Raw genomic sequence first — 14,061 nt, forward strand, 5'->3', positions numbered from 1 at the left:
GCATAAGGGAAAAATACACATTTTGAACCCAAAAACTAGGAATCGACCGATATCGTTTTTTTAGGGCCGATACCGATAATCGGTGGAGGTTAGGGCCGATACCAGAATATCGGTATAAGTTATTGGCTATTTATCCCACCTCGACACCGCTGCAGGTCATTGATTTAAAGCGGGCGCTTTAAATCAATGCACTGCAGTGGCTTTTGCGGTGCCATAGGCCGCCGCCACCCGCTTCTCTCCCCCTACCTGTCAGGGTGGTCCGGGCCATCCATCCTTCCTGTAGTGTCCGGTGTGAGGTGTTTTTTTGCGCCCCCGTAGATCCATGCGTTCGCTCCTCCCCCAGCTCTCCAAACATTTCCGAAGCTAGAACTGGGGGAGGGCAGAGCAAGGGGAGGGAGGAGGTTTACGCCCCCTCCCTCATCTCCCCTCACTGAGCTCGGCTGGACGCAGATCTCTACGGCACGCCCCCTCCCTGAGTACATAGATCTCCACGGCAGGTCCCCTCCCTCATCTCCCCTCCCTGAGGACGTAGAGCAGTGCTCCCAATGTGCTCTATGTGTAAAGGGGGACATGCTGCACGGGCTAAAGGGGGACATACTGCACGGGCTAAAGGGGGATATACTGCATGGGCTAAAGGGTACATACTGTATGGGCTAAAGGGGACATACTGTATGGGCTAAAGGGGGACATACTGCATGGGCTAAAGGGGACATACTGTATGGGCTAAAGGGGACATACTGCATGGGCTAAAGGGGACATACTGTATGGGCTAAAGGGGGACATACTGTTCAGGCTAAATGTTCCCCTTTAGCCCGTGCAGTATGTCCCCTTTTAGCCCATACAGTATGTCCCCCTTTAGCCCATACTGTATGTCCCCCTTTAGCCCATACAGTATGTCCCCCTTTAGCCCATACAGTATGTCCCCCTTTAGCCCGTACAGTATGTCCCCCTTTAGCCCATACAGTATGTCCCCCTTTAGACCGTACAGTATGTCCCCCTTTAGCCCGTGCAGTATGTCCCCCTTTAGCCCATACAGTATGTCCCCCTTTAGCCCATACAGTATGTCCCCCTTTACACATAGAGCTCATTGGGAGCACTGCTCTATGTCCTCAGCTCGGGGAGATGAGGGAGGGGACCTGCCGTGGATTTTTACGTCCTCAGGGAGGGAAGATGAGGGAGGGGACCTGCCGTGGAGATCTATGTCCTCAGGGAGGGGGCGTGCCGTAGAGATCTGCGCCCAGCTGAGCTCAGGGAGTTGAGGGAGGGGGCGTGAACCTCCTCCCTACCCTTGCTCTGCCCTCCCCCAGTTCTAGCTTCGGAAATGTTCGGAGAGCTGGGGGAGGAGCGGACGCATCGATCTACGGGGGCGCAAAAAACCACCTCACACCGGCGGCATTCCGGGTGGAGGGTGAACCGGTCCGGGCTGTCCTTCTCCGGCGGTCATCTTCTCCACTTCGGGCAGGCTCCGGCCTAGTACGCTGCATAGACGCCACTGCGCAGTGACGCCCGTGCGCAGCGACGCACCTGACTTCACGGCGTAGCGGCGTCTATGCAGCTACTAGGCCGGAGCCTGCCCGGAGTGGAGAAGATGACCGCCGGAGAAGAAGGACAGCCCGGACCGGTTCACCCTTCACCCGGAACGCCCCCGGACACTACAGGAACGATGGATGGCCCGGACCACCACCATTACAGGTAAGTTGAATTTTTTTAATTGACTCGGAGGGTGGGGGAGGGGCCCGACCGGTATAGCGGTATGGGCTAAAATCCATACCGGTATACCGCCCAGCATCACCGTGGGGGTGAGACGCGGTGCGGTGGGTCGGGGGGGTGGTCGCGGTGCGGTGGGTCGGGGGGGGCATTCGCTGTGCGGCGGGTCGGGGGGGGGGGGGTGGTGGTCGCGGTGCGGTTGGGGCGGCGCGGGGGCGGGGCATTATCGGCTTATCGGCAAGGTATCGGCAAAATCGTGATTATCGGTCGATAATATCGGCCATACCGATAATCGGTCGATCCCTACCAAAAACCCATTCAAAATACAGGCCTACGTCCTCCCCTTCAACCTGCCTGTCCATCTCCAAATATACCTTTTAATAATAATAATACGCTCCTCCTTTGCAGCAAACAGTAAAGTTGCCACATGCAGCCATCCTTTCATCCATTTGTCCTTCTCCACCTATTTTCCCAAACCATGCACTCATACTGTTCTCATTTTGCCAAGTTATCGGACAACCTGGCCCCAAAATTATGGACTATCAAAGGATAGCAGCATAAGGGAAAAATACACATTTTGAACCCAAAAACCCATTTGAGTTTTTAAGTTCAAAATACAGGCCTACCTCCTCCCCTACAGCCTGCCTGTCCATCTCCAAAAATAGCCTTTTAACAATTATATGCTCCTCTTTAGCTTTGAAAAAAAGCAAACAGTAAAGTTGCCATATGCTGCTATCCTTTCATCCATTTGTCCTTTTACACCTATTTTCCCAAACTATCATACACTCATACTGTTATCTTGTCGCCAAGTTATCGTACTACCTGGCCCAAAAATGATGGATTATAAGAGGGTAGCAGCATAAGGGAAAATTACACATTTTCAAACCGAAAAACCCATGAGGGTTTTCAGGTTCATAATGCAGGTCAGTAAAGTTGCCATATGCTGCCATCCTTTCATTTATTTGTCGGCACTGGTTTAACCAGTTGAAGACGTAGGGTGTACAGGTACGCTCCCATTCCTGGAAATGTCCACTAACCCCACAATGAGTAAAGCGGTGAATGCGTTCCATTCATTACAGGAAAAATTGTGTCTATATTCCCGCAAGATTGTCAACGCGACCTGGCTAATTACCATAGCAACAGAAAGCCAGTGGATAGCTTCCTATCTTCTCAGTATGGAAGCCTGTAAGGTCCAGTCCTAGCCTGAATTGTACAGGTGAACTGTCATAGCAGTTATACTATACTGCAGTTAAGTTGTACTGCAGTATAGTTTAACCCCTTAAGGACTGAGCCCTTTTTAACCGTAAGGACTCGGCCATTTTTTGCAAATCTGACCACTGTCACTTTAAACATTAATAACTATGGAATGCTTTTAGTTATCATTCTGATTCCGAGATTGTTTTTTCGTGACATATTCTACTTTAACGTAGTGGTAAAATTTTTTGGTAACTTGCATCCTTTCTTGGTGAAAAATCCCAAAATTTCATGAAAAATTTGAAAATTTTGCATTTTTCTAACTTTGAAGCTCTCTGCTTGTAAGGAAAATGGATATTCCAAATAATTTTTTTTTTAATTCACATATACAATATGTCTACTTTATATTTGCATCATAAAATTGATGAGTTTTTACTTTTGGAAGACACCAGAGGGCTTCAAAGTTCAGCAGCAATTTTCAAATTTTTCACAAAATTTTGAAACTCGCTTTTTTTCAGGGACCAGTTCAGGTTTGAAGTGGATTTGAAGGGTCTTCATATTAGAAATACCCCATAAATGACCCCATTATAAAAACTGCACCCCCCAAAGTATTCAAAATGACATTCAGTCAGCGTTTTAACCCTTTACGGGTTTCACAGGAATAGCAGCAAAGTGAAGGAGAAAATTCACAATCTTCATTTTTTACACTCGCATGTTCTTGTAGACCCAATTTTTAAATTTTTGCAAGGGGTAAAAAGGAGAAAATTGTTTACTTGTATTTGAAACCCAATTTCTCTCGAGTAAGCACATACCTCATATGTCTATGTAAAGTGTTCGGCGGGCGCAGTAGAGGGCTCAGAAGGGAAGGAGCGTCAAATGGTTTTTGGGGGGCATGTCACATTTAGGAAGCCCCTATGGTGCCAGAACAGCAAAAAACCCCACATGGCATACCATTTTGGAAACTAGACCCCTCGGGGAACGTAACAAGGGGTAATGTAAACCTTAATACCCCACAGGTGATTCACGACTTTTGCATATGTAAAAAAAAAAAAAAAAAATTTTTACCTAAAATGCTTGGTTTCCCTAAAGTTTTACATTTTTAAAAAGGGTAATAGCAGAAAATACCCCCCAAAATTTGAAGCCCAATTTCTCCCGATTCAGAAAACACCCCATATGGGGGTGAAAAGTGCTCTGCTGGCGCACTACAGGTCTCAGAAGAGAAGGAGTCACATTTGGCTTTTTTGAAGGAAATTTTGCTCTGGGGGCATGCCGCATTTAGGAAGCCCCTATGGTGCCAGGACAGCAAAAAAAAAAACACATGGCATACCATTTTGGAAACTAGACCCCTCGGGGAACGTAACAAGGGGTAAAGTGAACCTTAATACCCTACAGGTGTTTCACGACTTTTGCATATGTAAAAAAAAATAAAAAAATTTACCTAAAATGCTTGGTTTCCCAAAAAATTTACATTTATACAAAGGGTTAAAGCAGAAAATACCCCCCAAAATTTGAAGCCCAATTTCTCCCGATTCAGAAAACACCCCATATGGGGGTGAAAAGTGCTCTGCTGGCGCACTACAGGTCTCAGAAGAGAAGGAGTCACATTTGGCTTTTTGAAAGCAAATTTTGCTCTGGGGGCATGCCGCATTTAGGAAGCCCCTATGGTGCCAGGACCGCAAAAAAAGCCCACATGGCATACCATTTTGGAAACTAGAGCCCTCGGGGAATGTAATAAGGGGTTAAGTGAACCTTAATACCCCACAGGCGTTTCACAACTATTGCATATGTAAAAAAAATAAAAAAATTTTACCTAAAATGCTTCTTTTCCCAAAAACTTTACATTTTTAAAAAGGGTAAAAGCAGAAAATACCCCCCAAAATTTGAAGCCCAATTTCTCCCGAGTACGGCGATACCCCATATGTGACCCTTAACTGTTGCCTTGAAATACGACAGGGCTCCAAAGTGAGAGCGCCATGCGCATTTGAGGCCTAAATTAGGGATTGCATAGGGGTGGACATAGGGGTATTCTACGCCAGTGATTCCCAAACAGGGTGCCTCCAGCTGTTGCAAAACTCCCAGCATGCCTGGACAGTCAACGGCTGTCCAGCAATACTGGGAGTTGTTGTTTTGCAACAGCTGGAGGCTCCGTTTTGGAAACCGTGGCGTACCAGACGTTTTTCATTTTTATTGGGGAGGGGAGGGGGGCTGTGTAGGGGTATGTGTATATGTAGTGTTTTTTTACTTTTTATTTTATTTTTTGTGGTAGTGTAGTGTAGTGTTTTTAGGGTACAGTCGCACGGGCGGGGGTTCACAGTAGTTTCTCGCTGGCAGTTTGAGCTGTTGCAGAAAATTTGCTGCAGCTCAAACTTGCAGCCCAATACTTACTGTAAGCCTCCGCCCATGTGAGTGTACCCTGTACATTCACATTGGGGGGGACATCCAGCTGTTGCAAAACTACAACTCCCAGCATGCGCTGACAGACTGTACATGCTGAGAGTTTTAGTTTTGCAACAGCTGTAGGCACACTGGTTATGTATCACGGAATTTGTGACCTTACTCAGTGTTTCAAAACCAGTGTGCTTCCAGCTGTTGCAAAACTACAACTCCCAGCATGTACGGTGCATGGTGTAAGGTGACTGCTGGGAGTTGTAGTTTGCAACAGCAGGAGGCACACCGGTCGTGAAACACTGAGTTAGGTAAAAAAAAAACCTCTAAGTTTCACAACCAGTGTGCCTTCAGCTGTTGCAAAACTACAACTCTCAGCAGTCACCGACAGCCAACGGGCATGCTGGGAGTTGTAGTTATGCAACCAGCAGATGCACCACTACAACTCCCAGCATGCACTTTAGCTGTTTGTGCAAGCTGGGAGTTGTAGTTTATACAACAGCTGAAGGTACACTTTTCCATAGAAAAAATGTGCCTCCAGCTGTTGCAAAACCATAAGTCCCAGCATGCCCATAAGGGAATGCTGGGAGTTGTGGTGGTCTGCCTCCTGCTGTTGCATAACTAAAGCTCCCAGCATGCCCTTTTTGCATGCTGGGAGCTGTTGCTAAGCAACAGCAGGAGGCTGTAACTCACCTCCTGCTGCTGCTTCATCACAGGATTGTCCCTCGCCGCCGCCGTCGCTCCTGGGGCCCCGATCCCAACAGGGGCGCTGGGGATCGGGGTCCCCAGCACCTGGGGTGCACGTCCCGCACCCGCTCACGTCCTCCGGAAGAGGGGCGGAGCGGGTGCGAGAGTGACACCTGCAGCAGGCGCCCTGATTGGTCGGCCGGTAATCCGGCCGACGAATCAGGGCGATCGTGAGGTGGCACCAGTGCCACCTCACCCCTGCACTCTCTGGCTGTTCGGGGCCGTCAGAGACGGCCCCGAACAGCCAGTAATTCCGGGTCACCGGGTCACTGGAGACCCGATTGACCCGGAATCGCCGCAGATCGCTGGACCGATCGCCGACATGGGGGGGGGCATAATGACCCCCCTGGGCGATATGCCGGGATGCCTGCTGAACGATTTCAGCAGGCATCCGGCTCCGGTCCCCAACCGGCTAGCGGTGGGGACCGAAATTCCCACGGGCGTATGGATACGCCCTGCGTCCTTAAGGACTCGGGATGCAAGGCATATCCATACGCCCTGCGTCCTTAAGAGGTTAACAGGTAAAAAGTGTGAAAATAAAATGTTTTTCAATAAAAAGTGTAAAAAACTATATAAATGTCCCTTTTCTAATAAAGCCCTGTATTATAAAATAATAATTAAATAAAGTTATTTATCCCGCACAGTTAACACTATTAAAAAAGAGAAAAACCCTACATAAAAAGACTCTCTCCTAGGACTGTATCCACCTTTTCCAGCCCACCGGAGCACCTGAAAGCTATGCTAATTTATGCAGGCTAAAGTCAGCACCTGAAAGCTGAACTAATTTATGCAGGCTAAAGTCAGCAACTGCCGAGCTGAGGAGTTTGTGACGAATGATATCACTGTAAGTTCGCTCATCTCTACACATGATTTAATAAGGTAAAAAAACGTTCACCTACACCACTCTTGATGAATACCCCCCAGTAAATAGACCCAGAAGGGCATGACTCTGTTCATTATGTAAGAAAAGAATTACAAAACGGGCAGCGCTCATCCAAACAGTCACTAATGCCATTTATGTAGTAGAACTCACCTGGTGTATATGGAGGGACACAGTTGACACGACACCTGTTGAGCCAAGACAATGTATGTAGGCACTCCCTTCTCCAATTTCCCCAAATAGCAGGGGAGTGAAAGATATGGTAGGAAAAGAGTATGAAAAGGGGGGAGGTGTAGAATGCATTTGACTGATTTCACATTGGGACTAACCGGCAGGCATCAGCGGAAGTAAGGAGGCGGCAAAGGAGCAGCGGTGGAGGCAGCCGTGAAGATCAGTGGTAAGTGATCTTCACTGCTGCCTTCTAGGAGTTGCCAAACTACAACTTCCAGCATGCCCAGAAAGCCAAAGGATGTCTGGGCATGCTGGAAGTTGTAGTTTTGCAACATCTGGAGGGCCACAGTTTGGAGACCACCATACAGTGGTGCCCAAGCTGTAGTCCTACAGATGTTGCAAAACGACCACTCCAAGCATGCCCAGACATGCTGGGAGTTATAGTTCTGTAACATCTGGCCCTTCAGGTGTTGCAGAACTACAGCTTCCAGCATGCCTGGACAGTCTCACTACTTATATATACCGGCAGGGGGTATATATTTATTAATGCGCCGGCGGGGGGTATATATTTATTAATGCGCCGGCGGGGGGTATATATTTATTAATGCGCCGGCGGGGGGTACATATGTATAAATGTGCCGGCAAGGGAATTTATGTATAAATGTGCCGGGGGGGTATATATGTATAAATGCGCCGGCGGGGGTCATATCTTTATTAATGTGCTGCAGGGGGCATATTATAAATGCACTGGGGGGCTAGATATATAGGCTATATGTCTGCCCCCCCCCTGCAGCACTATATATATCTTGCCCCCACAGCGCTTTTAATATAGATATGGCCCCCTGCTACTCACAATGGTAATTTTTAAATCTCTCGCTGCGAGCCCTGAATGGCCCCTCGGTATCGGCCGCAGGGTTGCAGAGTGCAACCAATCAATCCCTCAGCCCCTGTACTACAACCCCATCATGGAACAGACTCTGTTCCATGATGGGGTAGTAGTACAAACACTAATGTAGTCTCCCCAGCTGTCTGCAGACTCCCGCAGCCGGGGAATTACTACTCCGATCATGGAAATAAGTCTGTTCCATAATGGGAGTAGTAGTAGTCCCTCAGCACTGCAGGAGTCTGCTGATGTCACCTCAGAAATAACGGATATTATAAACCAGGTGCAAACGGATGACATAAAGGCTCATCCGTTTGCCATAGACTTCAATGTTAAAAATAACGGCCGTTAATTTATCCGTTTCTTGTGACAGAAGAAAAATTAGTGCATGTGCCGTTAATTCTTCCATCACAATTAACGTCCGCTAGTCATGACGGACTATAATGGGTCATAACGGATAATCAAAAAATCCCGTAGACTTTAATGGGATTTTGTAATGGACGTTTAACATCCTTTTTTAAAGCTTTTCTAACGGACGTTTATAACAGATGAATTTTTATAGTGTGAAAGCAGCCTTAGTGTTAGCCCCAAAAACAGCTAGCGCTGACCTCCAAATATTACCCTGGTACCCATCGCCCCAGGGGTGCCGAGAAGCGACGGTACCAAAAGGGCCAGATCGTCAAACATGGCGCTCCTGGGCCTAGGCAATAACAGGCTGACATATCTTAGGCTTGGCAGGACCAATAATAATGGTCCTCGCCCACCCTGGTAATGTCAGGCTGTTGCTGCTTGGTTGGTATCTGGCTAATTTATTTATATTGGGGGGGGAACTGAATTGCTAAACAATTTCATACATGTGAAGACAAGACCTACATAAAGGACTTGAAGGAGAAGGGGGCGGGGAAGGAACATAAAAGATACCAAAACTGAAGAGTGCATCAAAAATGCCAACAAATAATAATGAATTTTGGTCCACAATGAAATAAAATAAACTATCCGCCGCGCCACCCCCCGACCCGCCGCACCGCACCCCCCACCGTGATGCTGGGCGGTATACCGGTATGGATTTTTGCCCATACCGCTATACCGGTCGGGCCCCTCCCCCACCCTCCGAGTCAATAAAAAAATTTAACTTAATGGGGGTGGTCCGGGCCATCCATCCTTCCTGTAGTGTCCGGGGGTATTCCGGGTGAAGAGTGAACCGGTCCGGGCTGTCCTTCTTCTCCGGCGGTTATCTTCTCCACTCCGGGCAGGCTCCGGCCTAGTACACTGCATAGACGCCGCTACGCCGTGACGTCAGGTGCGTCGCTGTGCACGGGCGTCACTGCGCAGCGGCGTCTATGCAGCGTACTAGGCCAGAGCCTGCCAGGAGTGGAGAAGATGACCGCCGGAGAAGGACAGCCCGGACCGGTTCACCCTCCACCCGGAACGCCCCCGGACACTACAGGAAGGAAGAATGGATGGCCCGGACCACCCTGACAGGTAGGGGGAGAGAAGCGGGTGGTGGCGGCGGCCTATGGCCCCTCAAAAGCCACTGCAGATCATTGATTTAAAGCGCCCGCTTTAAATCAATGATCTGCAGCGGTGTCGCAGGGGGTAAATAGCCGATAACTTATACCGGAATATCGGTATAAGTTATCGGCTATGGGCCCTAACCTGCACCGATTATCGGTATCGGCCCTAAAAAAACGATATCGGTCGATCCCTAGTACCTAGCTTGAACCTCTTATATGGTATTAAAAAAACGATCATATACCAATGGTAAATGTATGGCAATTTAGTGTAGTACTATTTGCTGCATACTTTATTTCCCTCATTTGATGCCCTCTTTTTTCCCAATTTAGTGTAGTGTAGAGTACTGTTGTGTAAAAAGCAAAATAATATATTCTACAATCAGATATCAAAAACAAATGTTCACACAATGGAATTCCACACGGAGCATTGATATTAATGGGATTCTGCTGCATGGTTTACACAGCGGAATTTCCACTGCAGATGCTTCTGCTGCACAAATCCTGATTTTGCAGTCTGCAAAAAATGGGCGTGTCTATTCTTTCTGCAGAGTCTGCACAGAAATGCATTGCCATCTAGGAGATGCAGCATTTCCGAGCAGTCCTAGCGCGGGCTTGTTCTGCCAGCGTTCCGCTGTCGGGGTAATGTCTGCACAGAATTTTTCCATGTGGACATTGCCTGTGTGAACGTAGCCTTATGGTATAATGAAATTAGGGAGGTATTATCTTACAGAGTAATTAAAAAGTATGTAATATGGTATTATATGGTAAAAGATGATAATATGCACGCTCATATGGAGCGTGCGTGCATATGCCATAATTAACAAAAACAGAGTATATTCATGGTAAATATATATAAATATATATATATATATATATATATATATATATATATATATATATATATATATATATATATGAAACTCAATGTGTCTGTGTGTGTGTGTGTGTGTGTATGTATGTATGTTCCAGCATCACCAAATGGCTAAAAATATTAAAATGAAACTTGGTACACATGTTACTTGTATGTCAACAACAAACATAGGATAGGTAATTTAGGTTTTTGTTTAAAGTCCCATACAAGTCTATGAGAATTACGGTATATGTTACTGCATAACTTCCAGCTGGAGATATTTTGATGATACTTGGTCACATGTTACTTTGTTCACAAAAAATATAGGATAGTTAATTTAACCCTAACCTACCCTTATTGCGAGGGTCAGGTTTTTAGTTTAACCCCTTAAGGACACAGGGTTTTTCCATTTATGCACTTTCGTTTTTTCCTCATCACCTTCTAAAAACCAATTTTGCACATACAGACCCATATGAGGGCTTTTTTTTTGCGCCACCAAATGCACTTTATAATGACATCAATCACTTCACCACAACATTTTTGACGAAACCACAAAAAAAAAAAATATTTGTGGGGCAAAATTGAAAAACAAAAATGCAATTTTTGATAATTTTGTGGGCTTCCGATTCTATGTAGTGCACTTTTCGTTAAAAATGACACCATGGGGGAGATTTATCAAAACCTGTGCAGAGGAAAAGTTGCTGAGTTGCCCATAGCAACCAATCAGATCCCTTCTTTCATTTTTCAGAGGGCTTGTTAAAAATGAAACAAGAAATCTGATACGGGTACGCAAAGTGCAATTTTGGACTTTTGAATTTTTTTACTTGTACGCCAAGCATATCAAACCCAAAGGTTAACATGGGCCAAAAAAAACAAGGTTTAAGTTTATGTGGGCCGCATCAAAAAAAAATAATTTAACTTTACTATATGTATCAAGACCCCAACCCCCCTGTACAATAACCCAACCCCCCCTGCACAAGACCCCATGCCCTCCCTGCACAACACCCCATGTCCCCTGTGCACAACAAGCCATGCCCCCCTGCACAAGACCTCATGCCCCCCTACACAAGATCCCATGCCTCCTTTGCACAAGATCCCATGCCCACCCTACACAAGACCCCATGCCTCCATGCACAACACCTCATGACCCCTTCACATGACCCCATGCCCCTTTTGTACAACACTCCATGCCCCTTTGCACAAGACCCCATGCCTCCCTGCACAAAAACCCATGCCCTCCTTTGCACAAGACCCCATGCTCACCCTACACAAGACCCCATGCCCCCCTGCAAAACACCCCAGGACCCCCTTCACAAGACCCCATGACCCCCCTTCACAAGACTCCATGCCCCTTTGCACAAGACCCCATGCCCCTCCGTCACAAGACCCCAGGCCCCTTTTGGACAACACCCCATGCCCCTTTTGCCCCCATGACCCCCCTGCACAAGACCCCATTCCCTGTTTAAAAAATAAATAAATCAAACAACAATATTAGCATTAATATTTACTTTTCTCACCTTGTCAATCTGGTGTCCTGTGTCTATAGCCGCAATGGTGCCGTCCGCAGCATGTGTCAGAACTCCTTTAAGGAGCAGCCTGATGACGTCACATCAGGACATGACGTTGACCTCTGCGCACCTCCATCCTCTCCTGGACCGCCTCCAACAGCTCCTTGACTGCCTCTGACAGCCTCCATCCTCTTCTGGACCGCTTGTCAGCTACTGGACAGCCTCCAACTTCTCTTGGACTGCCTCCACCATCCTTCAACCGCTCCTGGACAGCCTCTGACTTTTTTATTTTATCTCTGCCCGTTTCCAGGTAACCAGAGCAATGAATATCTTTGCCGGGCCAGAAAGATATTCATTGTTGGCCGCATGTTTGACACCCACGGTGTATGCTATTGATTGTGAAGTTTAATTAACATTATGTTTTATAGTTCGGACATTTACACACGCGGTAATACCACATATGTTTATTTTTATTATGTTTACGTATTTCTTATATGGAATTTTGGAAAAGGGGGTGATTCAAACTTTTAATATGGAAGTGGTTAATGGGTGTTTTTTAAAACTTTTTTTTTTTTTTTTTTTTTTTACACTTTTAGTCCCCTTAGGGGACTTTTAGGAGGAATCGGTAGATTCCTCATACAGATCAATGTGGTTTAGCCAGGCTATATCAATCACAGAAGAAGAAGAAGAAAACAGAATGCTCCAATGTGTAGAACGATTTGACTGTAAAAAAAGGGGGGGACCCTTTAATGAAAGGACTCACCAGATATAGTTGTGCTAGGATAGAGGCACAACAATCCGATGTGGACTGCAGCTATATCCCGCCCAGGCAACAGCGTGGGAATAAGAACGGCAGAGTTTTCACACCAGCCAGGTGTGAGGGGATGAGGGATAGATGATAGCGCTGTCCACAAGCTAAGTATGGGTAACTTTTATTCACATGTAACACGTTTCAAGGACGCTCCGTCCTTTTCCTCAGACATGCTAAATATGCATAAAAACAACACATATATACTCATTTGGTTATTGGAACCGGAAATGACATCACAAATTAATTAGCATAAAATGACGTTTTTCCATGTGATCCAAGATAATATAAAAAAAAACCTTTTCTTTAAAAATTCTTTATATACATGGATAAATAAATAAATAAGACTCCGAACCTATCATTGAAATGTTTTATCTATTGTCTCATTTAATCCCCTTGGCCACAAGGAGTTAAGGGAATAAATCCAAAAGGATTCCCTATTCACTAATTTTTGAAAGCGGTCATCATATTCTAAAGGGATACTTTCCAAGATAGTTAGTTTCAAACAATTGTGGTTACTGTTGTGTAAAGCTGTGGTGTGTCTTGATACACTATGTAGTATAACATTGTTTTTGATATTATATCTATGTTTATTTATGCGGGCACGTACAGTTTGTACCGTGCGGCCCACATGCTGAAGCCCACACTCACATGTAAGGAGATAAATAACAAAGGAATCGGAGCATTTTAATTTTTCTTTCAAAGAAAAAACTTCGCCTGTAGAGAAAGATGTTACTGAATCACAGGGAGGAAATGCAATCCATTCGCAGCACAGACAGCGTTTTTTATCGCAGCGGAATGTACCAATCATGGTAGGTTTACAAAAATTTGGTTTGATAATTTTATTTTTTAGTTTGCTTGGGGCTAAATGATTTCTTAATGTTTTTGATCGTCTGAATGTTAGGGTAGGACGTTTTGGGATTAATAATTTTAAAATAGGATCCGTCATAATAATTGGCCAGTATTTATTTAATATGTTTCTTATTTTGTTTGTGGCATTGTTAAAAGAAGTAATAAAATTAAATTTGGGTGTATTGTTTTGTTTTTGTTTTAGCTTATATTTAAATAAATCAGTCTGTTTTAGTCCCTCTACTCTTTTATATGTGTTTGTTAATATTCTTTTAGGGTATTTTTTTTTCTTTAAAACACTTATATGTAATTTTTGATTGTTCTTTAAAATCCTCGTAGGAAGTACAATTTTTTCTTATCCTCTGGTACTGTCCGTAGGGGATATTTGTAAGCCAAATGTGGTCTATCACCAGACGAGAGGCTGTGCGATGGGCACACGTTTCGCACCAAGCTATGCAAATTTATATATGGGTCTATTTGAGAGTGTGTCCATCGCACAGTCTCCCTGGTATTTTAATAGTAATATTATGTATTTTAAGAGAATTATAGATGATCTGTTTATTTT

At 45.5% G+C, this 14,061-nt stretch overlaps 1 protein-coding gene across 10 annotated transcripts in view; it reads right to left on the reverse strand.

Moving 5' to 3' along the window:
* Positions 1-13,322, reverse strand: part of LOC130295447 (uncharacterized) — a 181,540-nt gene extending 168,218 nt beyond the window's left edge. For 9 of the 10 annotated variants that reach the window (XM_056546226.1, XM_056546225.1, XM_056546222.1 and 6 more), the window contains exon 1: positions 11,849-13,322. The gene's annotated coding sequence lies outside the window, so the exon portion shown is untranslated. The remainder of the gene's footprint in view (positions 1-11,848) is intronic. The other variant, XM_056546217.1, reaches the window with a different exon arrangement.
* Between the last annotated feature and the right edge of the window lie 739 nt (positions 13,323-14,061).

Source organism: Hyla sarda, chromosome 11 (genome assembly GCF_029499605.1).
Source record: "Hyla sarda isolate aHylSar1 chromosome 11, aHylSar1.hap1, whole genome shotgun sequence".
Taxonomy (NCBI): Eukaryota; Metazoa; Chordata; class Amphibia; order Anura; family Hylidae; genus Hyla; species Hyla sarda.